Here is a 20,970-nt window from a genome sequence, read left to right on the forward strand (position 1 = left end):
GTGGTATCGGCTCGAGGGGGGATATACACAGCTGTGACTATAACCGAAGAAAATTATCTTGGGAGATAATACGGTCGGCATTTGATTGTGAGGTATTCTAGGTCGGGTGAACAAAAGGATTCGAGTTCCTGTATGTTACTACAATTACACCATGAGTCGTTAATCATGAAACACACACCTCCGCCCTCCTGCTTCCCAGAGAGATATTTATTCCTGTCTGCGCGATGAACTGAGAACCCATCTGGCTGGACCGATTCCGACAGAATATCCCAAGAGAGCCATGTTTCCGTGAAACAAAGTATGTTACAGGCCTTGATGTCCCTCTGGAAAGAAATCCTTGCCCGGAGCTCGTCGACATTTTTAACCAGAGACTGAACATTAGCGAGTAGTATACTTGGAAGCGGTGGGTGGTGTGCGCGCCTCCTAAGTCAAACCAGCAGGCCGCTCCGAGTGCCTCTCCTCCGCCGGAGATGTTTTGAGTCAGCCGCTGGGATCAGTTCAGTTGCCCTGGGGAGAGCAAACAAAGGATCTGCTTCAGGAAAGTTGTGTTCCTGGTCGTTACCGCCGCTCTGATATCCAATAGTTTTCCCCGGCTGTATGTAATGATACAAAACACTTTCTGAGCTAATAATGTAAAAAACGTATACATAAAAAAATTAAAAATACTGCAAAGTTTCCTAAGTGCTGGTCGCGAGGCCGCCATCTTTGTCGTCGCCAGTATACCACTTGGGTGATGCTGCAGCAGCTCTGGGCAGAAAGCATACCACACACAATAGTAGCCAGTCATCCTCATTACGAGCCCTCTGCCTCAGCACTGCATTCCTCTTCTGCATCTCCCATTCCTCTCAAACTTCAGGTGACTCTTCAATTGATACATGCATAGGTCTACGGTGCACTCAAGTTTACTCCAAATAAATTGTTGTAAATGCTAGCTACTTAGCTAAAATTATCCCAAAACAAAAACATGAAAGGTCACTGGGTGGGCTGGGCTACAGGTGATCGTTTCCGGTTCATATGTGAAGCCATAACTGATGGTGCGTTCAAGACAACAGGGAACTGTTGGGAAAATTATTTTGAATGGTCATCCAACTCGGAATTAAACGTCAGAAATGCAAGCATCATTGAGTACCACAGTTTGATTCATAATACCCATAAAACTTAGCGGTAAAACCCGGAAATGGTTCTAATTGTTTTTCCACTGTTCACTTTTCCGTAGGCCTGTGTTTTGTGTAGACTTACCCTGGCGTGACGTTTTGATTACCGCACAAATCTCTCTCAGACAAGGTAACTTTTATCAATATATTTGCCTGTAATTAATTATGAAATGCTAATTAGCCGCTAATGTGGCTATCATACAGAACTAAAAGGAAAACGCCACACACTGCTGCTCATGCGCCCAGGTGGTTTTATTTATAACAACGTTTCGACCCTTAGGTCTTCATCAGGCATCCATATCCCAGGTGGGGGTGGAAGGTCCTATGTATAGGGGCAGTACTCAGTGACATCACTACCTGAAGCAGGAGGTAAAAGATATATAACATAGGTTCACAATATTAACATTCAATGTATCAAAATATATGATCATACACAAGGAATGTGATCAATATTTACAGTAATATATATATATATATATATATATATATATATATATATATATATATATATATATATAAATATACAGTGGGGGAAAAAAGTATTTAGTCAGCCACCAATTGTGCAAGTTCTCCCACTTAAAAAGATGAGAGGCCTGTAATTTTCATCATAGGTACACATCAACTATGACAGACAAAATGAGAATTTTTTTTCCAGAAAATCACATTGTAGGATTTTTAATTAATTAATTTGCAAATTATGGTGGAAAATAAGTATTTGGTCAATAACAAAAGTTTCTCAATACTTACGTTTTCTGTAAGTCTTCACAATGTTTTCACACACTGTTGCTGGTATTTTGGCCCATTCCTCCATGCAGATCTCCTCTAGAGCAGTGATGTTTTGGGGCTGTCGCTGGGCAACACGGACTTTCAACTCCCTCCAAAGATTTTCTATGGGGTTGAGATCTGGAGACTGGTAGGCCACTCCAGGACCTTGAAATGCTTCTTACGAAGCCACTCCTTCGTTGCCCGGGCGGTGTGTTTGGGATCATTGTCATGCTGAAAGACCCAGCCACGTTTCATCTTCAATGCCCTTGCTGATGGAAGGAGGTTTTCACTCAAAATCTCACGATACATGGCCCCATTCATTCTTTCCTTTACACGGATCAGTCGTCCTGGTCCCTTTGCAGAAAAACAGCCCCAAAGCATGATGTTTCCACCCCCATGCTTCACAGTAGGTATGGTGTTCTTTGGATGCAACTCAGCATTCTTTGTCCTCCAAACACGACGAGTTGAGTTTTTTTTGGGTTTAATCTGACCATATGACATTCTCCCAATCCTCTTCTGGATCATCCAAATGCACTCTAGCAAACTTCAGACGGGCCTGGACATGTACTGGTTTAAGCAGGGGGACACGTCTGGCACTGCAGGATTTGAGTCCCTGGCGGCGTAGTGTGTTACTGATGGTAGGCTTTGTTACATTTACATTTTAGTCATTTAGCAGACACTCTTATCCAGAGCGACTTACATGAGCAATTAGGGTTAAGTGCCTTGCTCAAGGGCACATCGACAGATTTTTCACCTAGTCGGCTCGGGATTAGAACCAGCGACCTTTCGGTTACTGGCACAACACTCTTAACCACTAAGCTAGTCATTCACTAGGTCCCCCCGTGTGGTTCTGGGATTTTTGCTCACCGTTCTTGTGATCATTTTGACCCCACGGGGTGAGATCTTGCGTGGAGCCCCAGATCGAGGGAGATTATCAGTGGTCTTGTATGTCTTCCATTTCCTAATAATTGCTCCCACAGTTCTTCAAACCAAGCTGCTTACCTATTGCAGATTCAGTCTTCCCAGCCTGGTGCAGGTCTACAATTTTGTTTCTGGTGTCCTTTGACAGCTCTTTGGTCTTGGCCATAGTGGAGTTTGGAGTGTGACTGTTTGAGGTTGTGGACAGGTGTCTTTTATACTGATAACAAGTTCAAACAGGTGCCATTAATACAGGTAACGAGTGGAGGACAGAGGAGCCTCTTAAAGAAGAAGTTACAGGTCTGTGAGAGCCAGAACTCTTGCTTGTTTGTAGGTGACCAAATACTTATTTTCCACCATAATTTGCAAATAAATTCATTAAAAATCCTACAATGTGATTTTCTGGAAAAGAAATTCTCAATTTGTCTGTCATAGTTGACGTGTACCTATGATGAAAATTACAGGCCTCTCTCATCTTTTTAAGTGGGAGAACTTGCACAATTGGTGGCTGACTAAATACTTTTTTCCCCCACTGTATATATATATATATATATATATATATACAGTTGAAGTTGGAAGTTTATATACACCTTAGCCAGATACATTTAAACTCAGTTTTTCACAATTCCTGACATATAATCCTAGTAAAAAGTATGTGTCTTAGGTCAGTTAGGATCACCACTTTATTTTAAGAACGTGAAATGTCAGAATAATAGTAGAGAGAATTATTTATTTCAGCTTTTATTTCTTTCATCACATTCCGAGTGGGTCAGAAGTTGACATACACTCAATTAGTATTTGGTAGCATTGCCTTTAAATGTTTTACCTTGGGTCAAACGTTTCGGGTAGCCTTCCACAAGCTTCCCACAATAAGTTGGGTGAATTTTGGCCCATTCCTCCTGACAGAGCTGGTGTAACTGAGTCAGGTTTGTAGGCCTCCTTGCTCGCACACGCTTTTTCAGTTCTGCCAATACATGTTCTATAGGATTGAGGTCAGGGCTTTGTGATGGCCACTCCAATACCTTGACTTTGTTGTCCTTAAGCCATTTTGCCACAACTTTGGAAGTATGATTGGGGTCATTGTCCATTTGGAAGACTCATTTGCGACTAAGCTTTAACTTCCTGACTGATGTCTTGAGATGTTGCTTCAATATATCCACATAATTTTCCTTCCTCATGATGCCGTCTATTTTGTGAAGTGCACCAGTCCCTCCTGCAGCAAAGCACCCCCACAGCATGATGCTGCCACCCCCGTGCTTCACGGTTGGGATGGTGTTCTTCGGCTTGCAAGCAACCCCCTTTTTCCTCCAAACATAACGATGGTCATTATGGTCAAACAGTTCTATTTTTGTTTCATCAGACCAGAGGACATTTCTCCAAAAAGTACAATATTTGTCCCCATGTGTAGTTGCAAACCGTAGTCTGGCTTTTTTATGGCGGTTTTGGAGCAGTGGCTTCTTCCTTGCTGAGCGGCCGTTCAGGTTATGTCGATATAGGACTCGTTTTACTGTGGATATAGATACTTTTGTAGCTGTTTCCTCCAGCATCTTCACAAGGTCCTTTGCTGTTGTTCTGGGATTGATTTGCACTTTTCGCACCAAAGTACGTTCATCTCTAGGAGACAGAATGCATCTCCTTCCTGAGCGGTATGACGGCTGCGTGGTCCCATGGTGTTTATAGTTGCGTACTATTGTTTGTACAGATGAACGTGGTACCTTCAGGCGTTTGGAAATTGCTCCCAAGGATGAACCAGACTTGTGGAGGTCTACAATTTTCTTTTTCTTTTCCCATGATGTCAAGCAAAGAGGCACTGAGTTTGAAGGTAGGCCTTGAAATACGTCCACAGGTACACCTCCAATTGACTCAAATGATGTCAATTAGCCTATCAGAAGCTTCTAAAGCCATGACATCATTTCCTGAAATTTTCCAAGCTGTTTAAAGGCACAGTCAATTTAGTGTATGTAAACCTCTGACCCACTGTAATTGTGATACAGTGAATTATAAGTGAAATAATCTGTCTGTAAACAATTGTTTGAAAAATTTATTGTATCATGCACAAAGTAGATGTCCTAACTGACTTGCCAAAACTATAGTTTGTTAACAAGAAATGTGTGGAGTGGTTGAAAAACAAGTTTTAATGACTCCACCCTAAGTGTATGTAAACTTCCGACTTCAACTGTGTATATATATATATATAAATACATACACAATATTCAATTAGGATAAAAAAAACACAATAAGTTGGACATTTTGAAACTATAAAAATGGTTTCAATTCTAACTCCTCGTTAAGGCCAAGAGGAGACAGTGTGTTGAGCCATTGTTTCCAGAAAAATTCCCTTTGAAGACGTTTCCTCTCAATGTGCCCTCCCCTGCGTGACATCTTGACCATTTTTATTCCAATGTATCTCAGAGAACTAATAGGATATCCAGCTTGTACAAAATGAAAAGCAACCAGATCTTTTGTCTCACCTGTCCGTATATTGCTGTGGTGCTCACTGATCCGGGTCTTAAGGCTTCTACCTGGGTCCCTGTATAGATCTCGAAAATGTCATCCAAATATCTCAGAATTAGGAGAATATTGGAGAGAAAGGGGTTAAGTTCTGAATTCAACACCACCTGTTTTTAAAACATTCCTAGATATAGGTTAGCATAATTAGGAGCCATAGTGCTCCCCGTCGCTGAAGATTTGGTCTGGAAGAAAACGTCTCCTCTGAAGAGAAAATACTTGGAGGTTAGTACCAGTTCAGCCAAGTCCACAATAAAATTGGTGCTGGGAAGAGTATTAGGGGGACGTTCATTGAGGTAGAATTTGAGGGCCTCTAGGCCGCCCTGATGGGGAATGTTAGTACACTGCTCAAAAAAATAAAGGGAACACTTAAACAACACAATGTAACTCCAAGTCAATCACACTTCTGTGAAATCAAACTGTCCACTTAGTAAGCAACACTGATTGACAATACATTTCACATGCTGTTGTGCAAATGGAATAGACAACAGGTGGAAATTATAGGCAATTAGCAAGACACCCCCAATAAAGGACAGGTTTTGCAGGTGGTGACCACAGACCACTTCTCAGTTCCTATGCTTCCTGGCTGATGTTTTGGTCACTTTTGAATGCTGGCGGTGCTTTCACTCTAGTGGTAGCATGAGACGGAGTCTACAACCCACACAAGTGGCTCAGGTAGTGCAGCTCATCCAGGATGGCACATCAATGCGAGCTGTGGCAAGAAGGTTTGCTGTGTCTGTCAGCATAGTGTCCAGAGCATGGAGGCACTACCAGGAGACAGGCCAGTACATCAGGAGACGTGGAGGAGGCCGTAGGAGGGCAACAACCCAGCAGCAGGACTGCTACCTCCACCTTTGTGCAAGGAGGAGCAGGAGGAGCACTGCCAGAGCCCTGCAAAATGACCTCCAGCAGGCCACAAATGTGCATGTGTCTGCTCAAATGGTCAGAAAAAGACTCCATGAGGGTGGTATGAGGGCCCGACGTCCACAGGTGGGGGTTGTGCTTACAGCCCAACACCGTGCAGGACGTTTGGCATTTGCCAGAGAGCACCAAGATTGTCAAATTCGCCACTGGCGCCCTGTGCTCTTCACAGATGATAGCAGGTTCACACTGAGCACATGTGACAGATGTGACAGAGTCTGGAGACGCCGTGGAGAACGTTTTGCTGCCTGCAACATCCTCCAGCATGACCGGTTTGGCGGTGGGTCAGTGATGGTGTGGGGTGGCATTTCTTTGGGGGGCCGCACAGCCCTCCATGTGCTCGCCAGAGGTAGCCTGACTGCCATTAGGTACCGAGATGAGATCCTCAGACCCCTTGTGAGACCATATGCTGGTGCGGTTGGCCCTGGGTTCCTCCTAATGCAAGACAATGCTAGACCTCATGTGGCTGGAGTGTGTCAGCAGTTCCTGCAAGAGGAAGGCATTGATGCTATGGACTGGCCCGCCTGTTCCCCAGACCTGAATCCAATTGAGCACATCTGGGACATCATGTCTCGCTCCATCCACCAACGCCACGTTGCACCACAGACTGTCCAGGAGTTGGCGGATTCTTTAGTCCAGGTCTGGGAGGAGATCCCTCAGGAGACCATCCGCCACCTCATCAGGAGCATGCCCAGGCGTTGTAGGGAGGTCATGCAGGCACGTGGAGGCCACACACACTACTGAGCCTAATTTTGACTTGTTTTAAGGACATTACATAAAAGTTGGATCAGCCTGTATGTCACGGAATCAGCCGAGGCTGCTCCTCCTCCTTGCTCGGGCAGGCTTTGGCGTTCGTCGTGCCCGGAGTACTAGCTGCTACCGATCTATGTTTCTGTGTTTGACTTGTTTTGTCTTGATTGTGTACACCTGTTTCCTATTATGTTGTATTGTATTCCCTATATAACCCTCTGTCGTTCATTGTGTGTTGTGTGTGATTGTTTCTCGTCATTTTCGGCAGTTGCTTTTGTGCGGGTATTTCTCCTCCCTGTTTGTAGGTTGTTTTGTACTCTGGTTACTTTGTTAGTAAAGTAAGTTTCCAGTAGCTCGGTGTCCTGCGTTTGACTTCACCTACCGCATTCACGTCGCACTTTGACAGAATCACACACCACTCATGGAGTCAGCAGGAGCGGCGGTGCCAGCTGGATCTATGGAGGCACGCGTCGAACACCAAGCGGCCATGATCCAGGCTCTCGGCACCGCCATGGAACGGGTGGTGAACACCATTGAGCGATGGGAAAGAGGGGGTCTACCTATACCCCCTCCAACGATACCACCACCATCGGCGATGCCCATCGCTTCACCTCCGGGGTCCAGTGGGATTCGGCTCTCGCTCCCGAGGGCTTATGATGGCACAACCATTCACCCGGCACTCTCGGGATACGAGAGCGTGTCAGCCCTCATCTCCTGTCTGTCCGGCAAGGCGCTGGAGTGGGCCAACGCCGAGTGGGGTGGGATAGACGCCGCTAAGTCAACTATGCGGAGTTCACCCGCCGCTTCCGGGCAGTGTTCGATCATCCACCAGAGGGTAAAGCGGCAGGTGAGCGTCTATTCCACCTTAGACAGGGGAGGAGGAGCGCGCAGGAGTTCGCGCTGGACTTCCGGACGCTGGCTGCCAACGCAGGATGGAATGAGAGGGCCCTCATCGACCACTATAGATGTAGCCTGAGGGAGGACGTGCGTCGGGAATTGGCCTGCAGGGACACCAACCTCAGCTTTGATCAACTGGTGGACATGTCTATTCGCCTGGATACCCTGTTGGCTACCCGCGGACGTCCGGATTCGGGGCCGTCCATTCCATCCCCCAGCACTTCCGAGCCGACCCCTATGGAGCTCGGGGGTGCTGGTGCTAGGGAGACCAGGAGGGAGGCCGTCCCCTGCACCAACTGTGGCCGCAGAGGACACACTGCTGGTCGGTGCTGGGGAGGGTCTCCTAGGAATCGAGGCAGTGGGCGACGCACTGATGAGTCATTCCAGGTGAGTAGGCACCCAACTCACCCAGAGCTCTCTGTTGCTCATATGTGTATTAAAGTGGTGTTTCCCAAGGTTTCTCCTCACTCCCAGCATAAGGCGCTAGTAGATTCAGGCGCAGCTGGGAATTTTATCGATCGCCAGTTCACCTATAAGTTAGGGATTCCTATCGTACCAGTTGATTTGCCCTTCCCTATCCATGCCCTAGATAGCCGCCCTTTGGGGTCAGGATTGATTAGGGAGGTAACGGCGCCTCTCCGTGAGTAAGACTTTTAAGCAGGTCAACATTCACAAGGCCGCAGGGCCAGACGGATTACCAGGACGTGTACTCCGAGCATGTGCTGACCAACTGGCAAGTGTCTTCACTGACATTTTCAACATGTCCCTGACTGAGTCTGTAATACCAACATGTTTCAAGAAGACCACCATAGTCCCCGTTCCCAAGGACACTAAGATAACCTGCCTAAATGAGTGCTTTGAAAGGCTGGTCATGACTCACATAAACACCATTATCCCAGAAACCCTAGACCCACTCCAATTTGCATACCGCCCCAACAGATCCACAGATGATGCAATCTCTATTGCACTCCACACTGCCCTTTCCCACCTGGACAAGAGGAACACCTACGTGAGAATGCTATTCATTGACTACAGCTCAGCATTCAACACCATAGTGCCCTCAAAGCTCATCACTAAGCTAAGGATCCTGGGACTAAACACCTCCCTCTGCAACTGGATCCTGGACTTCCTGATGGGCTGCCCCCAGGTGGTAAGGGTAGGTAACAACACATCTGCCACACTGATCCTCAACACAGGGGCCCCTCAGGGGTGCGTGCTCAGTCCCCTCCTGTACTCCCTGTTCACCCATGACTGCATGGCCAGGCACGACTCCAACACCATCATTAAGTTTGCCGACGACACAACAGTGGTAGGCCTGATCACCGACAACGATGAGACAGCCTATAGGGAGGAGGTCAGAGACCTGGCCGTGTGGTGCCAGGATAACATCCTCTCCCTCAACGTGACCAAGACAAAGGAGATGATTGTGGACTACAGGAAAAAAAGAGGACTGAGCATGCCCCCATTCTCATCGACGGGGCTGTAGTGGAACAGGTTGAGAGCTTCAAGTTCCTTGGTGTCCACATCACCAACGAACTATCATGGTCCAAACACACCAAGACAGTCGTGAAGAGGGCACGACAAAGCCTATTCCCCCTCAGGAGACTGAAAAGATTTGGCATGGGTCCTCAGATCCTCACAAAAGTCTACAGCTGCACCATCGAGAGCATCCTGACTGGTTGCATCACCGCCTGGTATGGCAACTGCTTGGCCTCCGACCGCAAGGCACTACTGTACATCACTGGGGCCAAGCTTCCTGCCATCCAGGACCTCTATACCAGGCGGTGTCAGAGGAAGGCCCTAAAAATTGTCAAAGACTCCAGCCACCCTAGTCATAGACTGTTCTCTCTGCTACCGCACGGCAAGCGGTACCGGAGTGCCAAGTCTAGGTCCAAAAGACTTCTCAACAGCTTCTACCCCCAAGCCATAAGACTCCTGAAGAGCTAATCATGGCTACCCGGACTATTTGGACTGACCCCCACCCCCACCCCCCACCCCATCTTTTTACGCTGCTGCTACTCTGTTAATTATTTATGCATAGTCGCTTTAACTCTACCCACATGTACATATTACTTCAACTACCTCAACTAGACACTGTTGGTTAAGGGCTGTAAGTAAGCATTTCACTGTAATGTCTGCACCTGTTGTATTCGGCGCATGTGGCCAATAAAATTTGATTTGATTTGATTTCTGTATCCGTAATTCTCTTGGAATTATTTGATTCCTTAGATAATCACTTAAGGTGACTGCATGATAATATTGTTTTGTCTCACGGATCCGTAGATTCTTGAGTGATACAAAATGCTGCAGACTATGAAAAGGAAATTCTGAGACAACTTAGTGATGATGCATTTTACAAAAGACTCTCTATGGACCCTACTAATCAATTCAAGTCTCTGATCCATGATAAATTGTTAACATTTTTGAATGAAGGGGAAATTACAAAGACAGAATATGAGTAAATGAAAGTTGACTGCCCAACCACACCTGTCATATACGCTCTCTCCAAAATTCACAAGAGCATGGCGCCACCTACTGTATACCAGGCAGGCCCATTGTGAGTAGTAATATTTCACTTTGTGAAACCCTGGGTGATCTCTCTCCCCACGTATACCAGAGACTATAGATTTTATTCATCTTTTGAAAAGTATATTCTGTTACCAGTCAATATGCTAACATCTCCCATCAGGGCAGCCTAGAGGCCCTCAAATTCTACCTCAATGAATGTCCCCCTAATACTCTTCCCAGCACCAATTGTACTGTGGACTTGGCTGAACTGGTTCTAACCTCCAAGTATTTTCTCTTCAGAGGAGACGTTTACTTCCAAAACAAGAACAAACAATGAGGCATGAGGATTGGGTGTTGAGGGACCACTTGTCACATTGTCCAAGGTTTGTGTTATGATAAACAATGCATTTTCTGTCCAGATAAAGATGTTGATACAGCATTGAAAAGACCCACCACTGACCAAATGTCTCTTTGTTTTCCTGTCCAACAGGAGTGCATCCCTCAGACCATCCTGTGCATGGACATCCTGTGCAAGTGTGATCCGAACTCGAGCTTCCAGTTGTGGAGACTACAGCACATTGAGCCTGTGGACAGACTCATCCAGTATGATACAATATTGTGTAAAACATTGAATTTGTAGATGCATTGAAATTTTGACTTCATGTCCCCTTTTCCCCATGTTTTAGACATGAGGCGTGAAATGTGTAACATCAGGCTCACCCCACGAGAAGCAGTGCATGATCAACGCCTCCCTCAGCAAGGATATCTAATGGAAGTGATGTACTCTCTCTCACTCTGGGGGTAAAACATCATTTAAACATCACAGATATAAATTCCCACTGTGCCCATGATAAAATGCAATGTGAATTGAAACTGGGAGGAGAAGCAATCACACCAGCATTTGGGATTTAACAAAAGTTAACTACATTACTTTAGTTGTTTGCTTTGAGAAAAAACTTGAATCTAATGTAACGTATTCTAGGAGCCTATTGTTTGTGTATGAACTATGTGAAATATTTTTGGACCATTGGCTTCCCTGAAAACAGGTACTGACAGGAGGAGCAATATTAGTCTGTAAGAGGTCGTCATGCTGGATGGAGATGGTGATGGAGGCTTTGGTGGTCCGCACAACAAAGAAGCAGGTGTCCCTTCCAGTGATGTGGAGCTGACCTTGGACCTCGTGCCAGTAAGGATTGTCTTCACGGAGGCGGTAGACCCTCCCTCCTTGATATAGAAATCCTTCGACTTCACTGCCTCTTCAATGGTAAGGGCCCTGTTACCATAGGGACACTTGACCTCCACCACTGCTGTGGTGCCCACCAGACCATCCAGTGAGGCACCCAGGATCCCAGACCCCATGACCCAAAGCCCTGACTCCTGCACATCCATCACTGTAGCCATTTTGAATGCGTTGATGCCCTCCTCTTTGTTATCTGTGCCCCACTTTACTGACAACACCCCATCCAACTGTGATCTGAGGACTCTTTTTAGCAGCGACGGAGTATTGCGTTTTGCCCTAACCACTGCTCCATAATTTCTGGCCGTCATTCTCCCTCTCCTCATGGTGTGCCAGTTGTGATTGGTGCGCTGTCCAACTGTTGCCTGCCGTATAGCCTCCTGCTGCTTCACCGACAGCGCCATGCCAGCCAGGATGCCTGCATGCCCCAGGTGCCCTTGTTTTTTAACAATGTCAGGTACAGACAAGGAAGACAGGGAGGGTAGCGCTTGTTTTGGCTCAGGTTCAAGGAGACATGCTATTCCACTGAACCTGCCCCGGAGATGGTTCCTTAGCCACTGAAGATCCTCTTCTGTGGGCTCTCGGGACAGAGGGTTGTAGTCTTCGGCCGGGTACAGGTCCTCCACTGACTGCACCTGGTTGGTCACGGCTGGTTTCCTCCACTCGCATTCCACATCCTACGGACGATATTGTGAACCCCCAAAATAGGCTGCATGGCTGCACTTATGAGCTCCACGAAGGCATTCACATCTGGTAGAGAGAACCCCCTTGTCACCTATAGAGACCTTCCAAGAGCAAGGATGTTAAGTGCCACATGCCTTTCAATGCATGACTTTGAACACCTTGAAATACATTTGTTGTAAGAAATGTGTTATATAATTAAAGTTAGATTTGATTGATGACACTACAGCTGCAGAATATTTTTATAAACTGTAATTACACTATATATAAAAAAGTATGTGGACACCCCTTCAAATTAGTGGATTCAGCAATTTCAGCCACACCCGTTGCTGACAGGTGTATAACATCGAGCACACAACCATGCAATCTCCATAGACAAACATTGGCTCTTGTGGCTGAATGGAAGCAAGTCCAAGCAGCAATGTTCCAACATCTAGTGGAAAGCCTTCCCAGAAGAGTGGATGCTGTTGCAGCAGCAAAGGGGGGATCAACTCCATATTAATGCAGACGATTTTGGAACGAGATGTTCGACGAGCAGGTGTCCACATACTTTTGATCATGTAATGTATCACATGAGGACAAGTGCAGTTTTTCAATAAACATTTAATTGATAACTTGGGATTTTATCGCTTGACATATCAACCATATAGTGGGAAAGATCCTATAAATTCACTGTGTGAATGCATGTACCACTCCAAATAAATAAATACTGTGACTTTGAAGAATTGTCTCTGGTCATGCAACTACAATACATGTTGGATTTCTAAACAAAGTCCATTCTGAATGTCAGTAGATTTTTTAATACATTTTCATCATTGACAACATTATAGAACTGAGTTATCAAATCAAATCAAATGTTATTTGTCACATGCGCCGAATACAACAGGTGTAGACCTTACAGTGACTTGCTTACTTACAAGCCCTTAACCAACAATGCAGTTTTAAGAAATATAAGTGTTAAGCAGAAAATAGATAAATAAAAAGAAATAACAAATAACTAAAGAGCAGCTGTAAAATAACAGTAGCGAGGCTATATACAGGGGGTACAGGTACAGAGTCAATGTGCGGGGGGGACAGGTTAGTCGAGGTAATTGAGGCAATATGTACATGTAGGTAGAGTTAAAGTGACTATCAATAGATAATAAACAGAGTGGCAGCAGCATAAAAGAGGGGGTCGGTGGGTAGCCATTTGATGAGCTGTTCAGGAGTCTTATGGCTTGGGGGTAGAAGCTGTTAAGAAGCTTTTTGGACCTAGACGTTCTCTCTGCTACCGCTTGCCATATGGTAGCAGAGAGAACAGTCTATGACTAGGGTGGCTGGAGTCTTTGACAATTTTTAGGGCCTTCCTCTGACACCGCCTGGTATAGAGGTCCTGGATGGCAGGAAGCTTGGCCCCAGTGATGTACTGGGCCGTACGCACTACCCTCTGTAGTGCCTTGCGGTCAGAGGCCAAGCAGTTGCCATACCAGGCAGTGATGCAACCAGTCAGGATGCTCTCGATGGTGCAGCTGTAGAATTTTTTAGGATCTGAGGACCCATGCCAAATCTTTTCAGTCTCCTGAGGGTGAATAGGCTTTGTCGTGCCCTCTTCACGACTGTCTTGGTGTGTTTGGACCATGAGAGTTTGTTGGTGATATGAACACCAAGGAACTTGAAGCTCTCAACCTGTCGATGAGAATGGGGGCATGCTCAGTCCTTTTCCTGTAGTCCACAATCTTAGCCCATGGCCCCTTGCCCCCGAGCATGTCCTCCCAGGACCACGATTTGCCCACCTGGGCCATCGCCAACCTTTCCAGCTCCTTTCCCGGCGCTTCCTCCCATGTCCAGGCCGCCTGCTCCTGGACACGCTGCTTGGTCCTGGTATGGTGGGATCTTCTGTCACGATCGTTAGACGGAGTAGACCAAGGCGCAGCGTTGAAAGCAAACATACTTTATTAATCGGATGATAACACGAACAGCATAACAAAACAACAAACGATACGTGACATCCAATGGCCAAACCTAACTAGGAACAGACCGACAGGAACAAGATCCCACAACTATTGTGGGAAAACAGCCTCTATAAATATGGCTCCCAATCAGAGACAACCAGCAACAGCTGACACTCGTTGCCTCTGATTGGGAACCACTCTGGCCAACACAGAAATACAATACATAGAAAATACACACCCTGGCTCAACATATAGAGTCCCCAGAGCCAGGGTGTGACACTTGCTTGGTGGTGCCCCTTGCTTAGTGGTGTTGCAGACTCTGGGGCCTTTCAGAAAAGGTGTATATATACTGAGATCATGTGACAGCTAATGTGACACTTAGATTGCACACAGGTGGACTTTATTTAACTAATTATGTGACTTCTTAAGGTATTTGGTTGCACCAGATCTTATTTAGGGGCTTCATAGCAAAGGGGGTGAATACATATGCACGCACCACTTTTCCGTTATTTATCTTTTATAATTATTTTTTCCATTCCACTTCACCAATTTGGACTATTTTGTGTATGTCCATTACATGAAATAAAAATAAAAATCCATTTAAATTACAGGTTGTAATAAAACAAAATAGGAAAAACGCCAAGGGGGATGAATAGTTTTGCAAGGCACTGTAGGAATAGGGTGGAACAGTTTTTACCACTGAGTAGTGACTGTGTAAAACCAACTGGCAAATATAGCTTTCATTAAATATTGAATATATCACAAAAAATAGATATTAGGATTCACATTTCAGACAGTTTCCCTTTAACATTAGAAAAGCCGGGCCTCGATACCCCCCTAGGCTACCTAAGCCAATGACACATCTTCTTGACGTCAACATTCTAACAGTCTAAAATTTCATTTAATATAGGCCTATGCCTATCTCAAAGATTATCATTTGGTTGTGTTTATGAAGGTCTTAGAATTGGTCATTTATAAGAGTTATTTGGCAAGGTAGGTGATTTGGAAACAGCAAACTCTGCTTTTTCTGATACTGTATAGAAATCAAAACGACTTATCTGCTTGTGACTGTAGGAGAATTGGAAAAAGTCACATTTTGTCCGCCGTTTCCATGCCTCTGTGTCAATTCCAAACTGCATTGTTCAACAGATTCTTCATATTCATTTTCAACAACTGATAATATTTTCACCCATCAGACTATTGTCAATGTAATATTGTCTTTAGGCTAACTATTATTCATTGTGTGAAATTAGTTTCGCAAAAGTTTAGGTGTAGTTTTGATGGGCCATCGTCACCTCGGCAGGCTGACTGGCGGTGACAGCAACATTCTCTCACTTGTTGCTCCTCTTGTATCCACCGTAGTTGAGCCAACCATGTCAAACCATACCGCTGTCTCATCCATGGCGATGATGTTGCTCTACTTTATCTTCTTTTGCACAATCTTTACGGTACTCACTGAAGTTCACCTTGAATCACACTTTGGTTATTTATTTCACTGCTTTCCTCAGTAGCAATTATACCGCAGGAGAAGAAATCTCTAAAAACCTCTGAACCGCGGAGAACGTAGGGGGAGGGAAAATTCAGTTCGGCTCTCTAGATCTTTGGAGACAATAATGGATGTTGTTATGTAGTCTTTGGAGACAGATCTGGGTGACAGATCTTCCAGACTAGGCATAGGCTATTCAAATGGCTCCGAGAGTTATGGGAAAGCATATCACTCCTGTTCAGCGAATGAGACCTTTCCACTGGTGCCCTCTTGCAGCTTGGGGCCACAGGAAAGGCATGGGCCACAAACCCAGGTGATTGGCAGGTGGCGTCTGGTGAGGGGCCTGAAGGACAGATAGCCTTGGCGAGCTTACTCCAACCTGGATGTCAGAAGCCAGTCAATTCCATCGACCCTGGCCCACTGCAATCTAATTTCATGGTCTTTTCAGCATGCAACCTTTTCTAAACATGGTGTTCATCTGATATATAGATTGCTCTATGGAGTTGAAGATTCTATTTTGCATATTTCAGTGTAATGTCGTCATGCAGTTTATATGACAGAACAAATCATCTTTAGTATTTTGGGGTGCCACATTCAGCAGGGCTGTTCTGGTAAAATTACCTAGCGATGTTGCCTAGAAGATTTCACAGATTCACCAACAAAGTAACAGTTCTTGTAATCTGATACCCATACATTGAACATTTATAGTTGTGGTATATAGCTGTGCCTGCTATGCCTTTTTGTCCCCATTGTCATACAGTACTGTATAGAGGCATTCATTCACAGTCATTGGTCAAACCTCATGTATGTCTGCCGTGTCAGAGAGATTCAAGGCCGATTCAAGGCATGACAAGCTCGGATGAAAAAGTATATCCAAAAGGCCAGATAGTTTGTGTTTCCAATAAAGTAACTTTATACTGGTTGTGAATCTAGAGGTTGTGTGAAAGACAGATCACAACACAATAGCCGGGTCAGAATGTTACATCCTATCTTCTCTCTCCCTACCACACTCACGACGACCAAAGTCTCTTCAAGTGCACTCATGCTACGAGTGAAATAAAAGCATCACAGGGGGCCGATCAATAGCCATCGATTGCTACAAGATATTTAGTTCATCCATCCAATTAAGTGAGGGTAAAAAAAGCTGAAGTCTGGATAGAGCTCTTTTTTCTTCTATCACAGAGCAAGCTTTATAAATAGCCCCTAAAGAATAACCCATTGCTTTGGTGAGAAAACCGCCCAGCAAGTCAGTTCAGCTAAATTGATTCAGCATGGAATTCTCTATAACTCCTTCCCTGCAAAACACATTAGAAGACTTTGGTGTGCATGGGGGAAAAATAGTTTCTGCACATAACAATGTTCAATCATGATATTCACAAGCCTGCGTTTCCATTCTATATCCGGGCTTGCTCAGTCCAATTATTATGGTTAGAAGACCTTGTTATACGTTATATCATTATGGATGTAAGCAGACATGAGACAGTGAGCTGTGGTCTTCCATGTAATGTTATATTAAAACAGAAATCATCACAACATTTTAGAACTTTTAGCATTGGATTGTTGACAAACACAACGATTTTTGCTATTATTACACAAATGGAATGAATAATTAAGTGATAATGCCCGAGAAGCCGGTGTTTGGAGGATATACAGTATTGTCACGGGTGTTGTTAGGCCCAAGCCAATGTATCCTCCAAACAACGGCTTCGAGGGCATTATCACTTTTAATACAACGGGTTACCAACATATTCAAATAATGATTTACATATTTTCATTAAAAACGTTATTTAGATTAATTTATTCATACCATTTAATCCTTCAACAAAATATATTCCCAACACAAATTTAGGGTCGCTACCCAAGCCGGCTGGTAGATCATTCTATCATTCGGAAAGTTTTCAGACCTCTTGAGTTTTTCCACATTTTGTTATCTTACAGCCTTATTCTAAAATGGAATACATTGATTTTTTCCCACATCAATCTACACACAATACCCCATAATTGTGGTCCTCTGTAGCTCAGCTGGTAGAGCACGGCGCTTGTAACGCCAAGGTAGTGGGTTCGATCCCCGGGACCACCCATACACAAAAAAAAATGTATGCACGCATGACTGTAAGTCGCTTTGGATAAAAGCTTCTGCTAAATGGCATATTATATTATTATTATTATTATTATAATTACAAAACAAAAACAGATTTGTAGAAAAAAACTGAAATATTACATTTACATAAGTATTCAGACCCTTTACTCAGTACTTTGTTGAAGCACCTTTGGCAGTGATTAGAGGCTTGAGTCTTCTTGGGTATGACGTTACAAGCTTGGCACACCTGTATTTGGGGAGTTTCTCCAATTCTTCTCTGCAGATCCTCACAAGCTATGTCAGGTTGGATGGGGCGCATCACTGCACAGCTATTTTCAGGTCTCTCCAGAGATTTAAGATCAGTTTCAAGTCCAGGCTCTGGCTGGGCCACTCAAGGACATTCAGAGACTTGTCCCAAAGCCACTCCTGTGTTGTCTTGGCTGTGTGCTTAGGGTCATTGTCCTGTTGGAAGGTGAACCTTCCACCCAGTCTGAGATCCTGAGAGCTCTGGAGCAGGTTTTCATCAAGGATCTCTCTGTACTTTGCCTTGATCCTGACTGGTCTCCCAGTCCCTGCTGCTGAAAGACATCCCCACAGCATGATGCTGCCACCACCATGCATCACCATAGGGATGGTGCCAGGTTTCCTTCAGATGTGACGCTTGGCATTTAGGCCAAAGAGTTCAATCTTGGTTTCATCAGACCAGAGAATCTTGTTTCTCATGGTCTGAGAGTCCTTTAGGTGCCTTTTGGCAAGCGGGATGTCATGTGCCTTTTACTGAGGAGTGGCTTACGTCTGGCCACTCTACCATAAAGGCCTGATTGGTGGAGTGCTGCAGAGATTGTTGTCCTTCTGTAAGGTTCTCCCATCTCCACAGAGGAACTCTGGACCGATGTCAGAGTGACCATCAGGTTCTTGGTCACCTCCCTGACCAAGGCCCTTCTCCCCCTATTGCTCAGTTTTGCCAGGCGGCCAGCTCTAGGAAGAGTCTTGGTGGTTCCAAACTTCTTCCAATTAAGAATGATGGAGGCCACTGTGTTCTTGGGGACCTTCAATGCTGCAGACATTGTTTAATACCCTTCCGCAGATCTGTGCCTCGACAAAATCCTGTCTCAGAGCTCTATGGACAATTCCTTCCACCTCATGGCTTGGTTTTTGCTCTGACATGCACTGTCAACTGTAGAACCTTATATATACAGTTGTGTGCCTTTCCAAATCATGTTCAATCAATTGATTTTACCACAGGTGGACTCCAATCAAGTTGTAGAAACATATCAAGGATGATCACTGGAAACAGGATGCACCTGAGCTCAATTTCGAGTCTCATGGCAAAAGGGTCTGAATACTTACAGTACCAGTCAAAAGTTTGGACACACCTACTCATTCCAGGGTTTTTCTTTAGTTTTTACTATTTATTTTCTACTGTGTAGAATAATAGTGAAGACGTCAAAACTATGAAATAACACATATGGAATCATGTAGTAACCACAAAAGTGTTAAACAAATCAAAACATATTTTATATTTGAGATTCTTCAAATAGCCACCCTTTGCTTTGATGACAGCTTTGCACACTCTTGGCATTCTCTCAACCAGCTTCATGAGGTATTCACCTGGAATGCATTTCAATTAACAGGTGTGCCTTCTTAAAAGTTAATTTGTGGAATTTCTTTCCTTAATGCCAATCAGTTGTGTTGTGACAAGGTAGGGGGGTATACAGAAGACAGCCCTATTTGGTAAAAGACCAAGTCCATATTATGGCAAGAACAGCTCAAATAAGCAAAGAGAAACGACAGTCCATCATTACTTTAAGATATGAAGGTCAGTCAATACGGAACATTTCAAGAACTTGAAAGTTTCTTCAAGTGCAGTCACAAAAACCATCAAGCGCTATGATGAAACTGGCTCTCATGAGGACCACCACAGTAATGGAAGACCCAGAGTTACCTCTGCTGCAGAGGATAAGTTCATTAGGGTTACCAGCCTCAGAAATTGCAGCCCAAATAAATGCTTCAAAGAGTTCGAGTAACATACACATCTCAACATCAACTGTTCAGAGGGGACTGTGTGAATCAGGCCTTCATTGTCAAATTGCTGCAACGAAACCACTACTAAAGGACACCAATAAGAAGAAGAGACATCCTTGGGCCAAGAAACACGAGCAATGGACATTAGACCGGTGAAAATGTGTCCTTTGGTCTGGAGTACAAATTGGAGATTTTTGGTTCCAACCGCAGTGTTTTTGTGAGACGCGGTGTGGGTGAACGGATGATCTCCGCATGTCTATTTCCCACTGTAAAGCATGGAGGAGGAGGTGTTATGGTGTGGGGGTGCTTTGCAGGTGACACTGTCTGTGATTTATTTAGAATTCACACTTAACCAGCATGGCTACCACAGCATTCTACAGCAATACGCCATCCCATCTGGTTTGGGCTTAGTGGGACTATCATTTGTTTTTCAACAGGACAATGACCCAACACACCTCCAGGCTGTGTGAGGGCTATTTTACCAAGAAGGAGACTGATGGAGTGCTGCATCAGATGACCTGGCCTCCACAATCCCCTGACCTCAACCAAATTGAGATGGTTTGGGATGAGTCGGACCGCAGAGTGAAGGAAAAGCAGCCAACAAGTGCTCAGCATATGTGGGAACTCCTTCAAGTTAGAAAAGCATTCCAGGTGAAGCTGGTTGAGAGATTGCCATGAGTGTGCAAAGCTGTCATCAAGGCAAAGGGTGGCTTTTTGAAGAATCTCAAATATAAAATATATTTTGATTTGTCTAACACTTTATTGTTTAATACATGATTCCATATGTGTTATGTCATAGTTTTGATATCTTCACTATTATTCTACAATGTAAAAAATAGTAAAAATAAAGAAAAACCCTTGAATGAGTGTGTGTCCAAACTTTTGACTGGTAGTGTATTTAAATACGTTAAAAAAAAAATATATATATATATATATATATACAGTGGAGGAAAAAAGTATTTAGTCAGCCACCAATTGTGCAAGTTCTCCCACTTAAAAAGATGAGAGAGGCCTGTAATTTTCATCATAGGTACACGTCAACTATGACAGACAAATTGAGATTTTTTTTTCTCCAGAAAATCACATTGTAGGATTTTTAATCAATTTAT

The sequence above is a fragment of the Coregonus clupeaformis genome, chromosome 23 (assembly GCF_020615455.1).
Source record: "Coregonus clupeaformis isolate EN_2021a chromosome 23, ASM2061545v1, whole genome shotgun sequence".
NCBI lineage: Eukaryota > Metazoa > Chordata > Actinopteri > Salmoniformes > Salmonidae > Coregonus > Coregonus clupeaformis.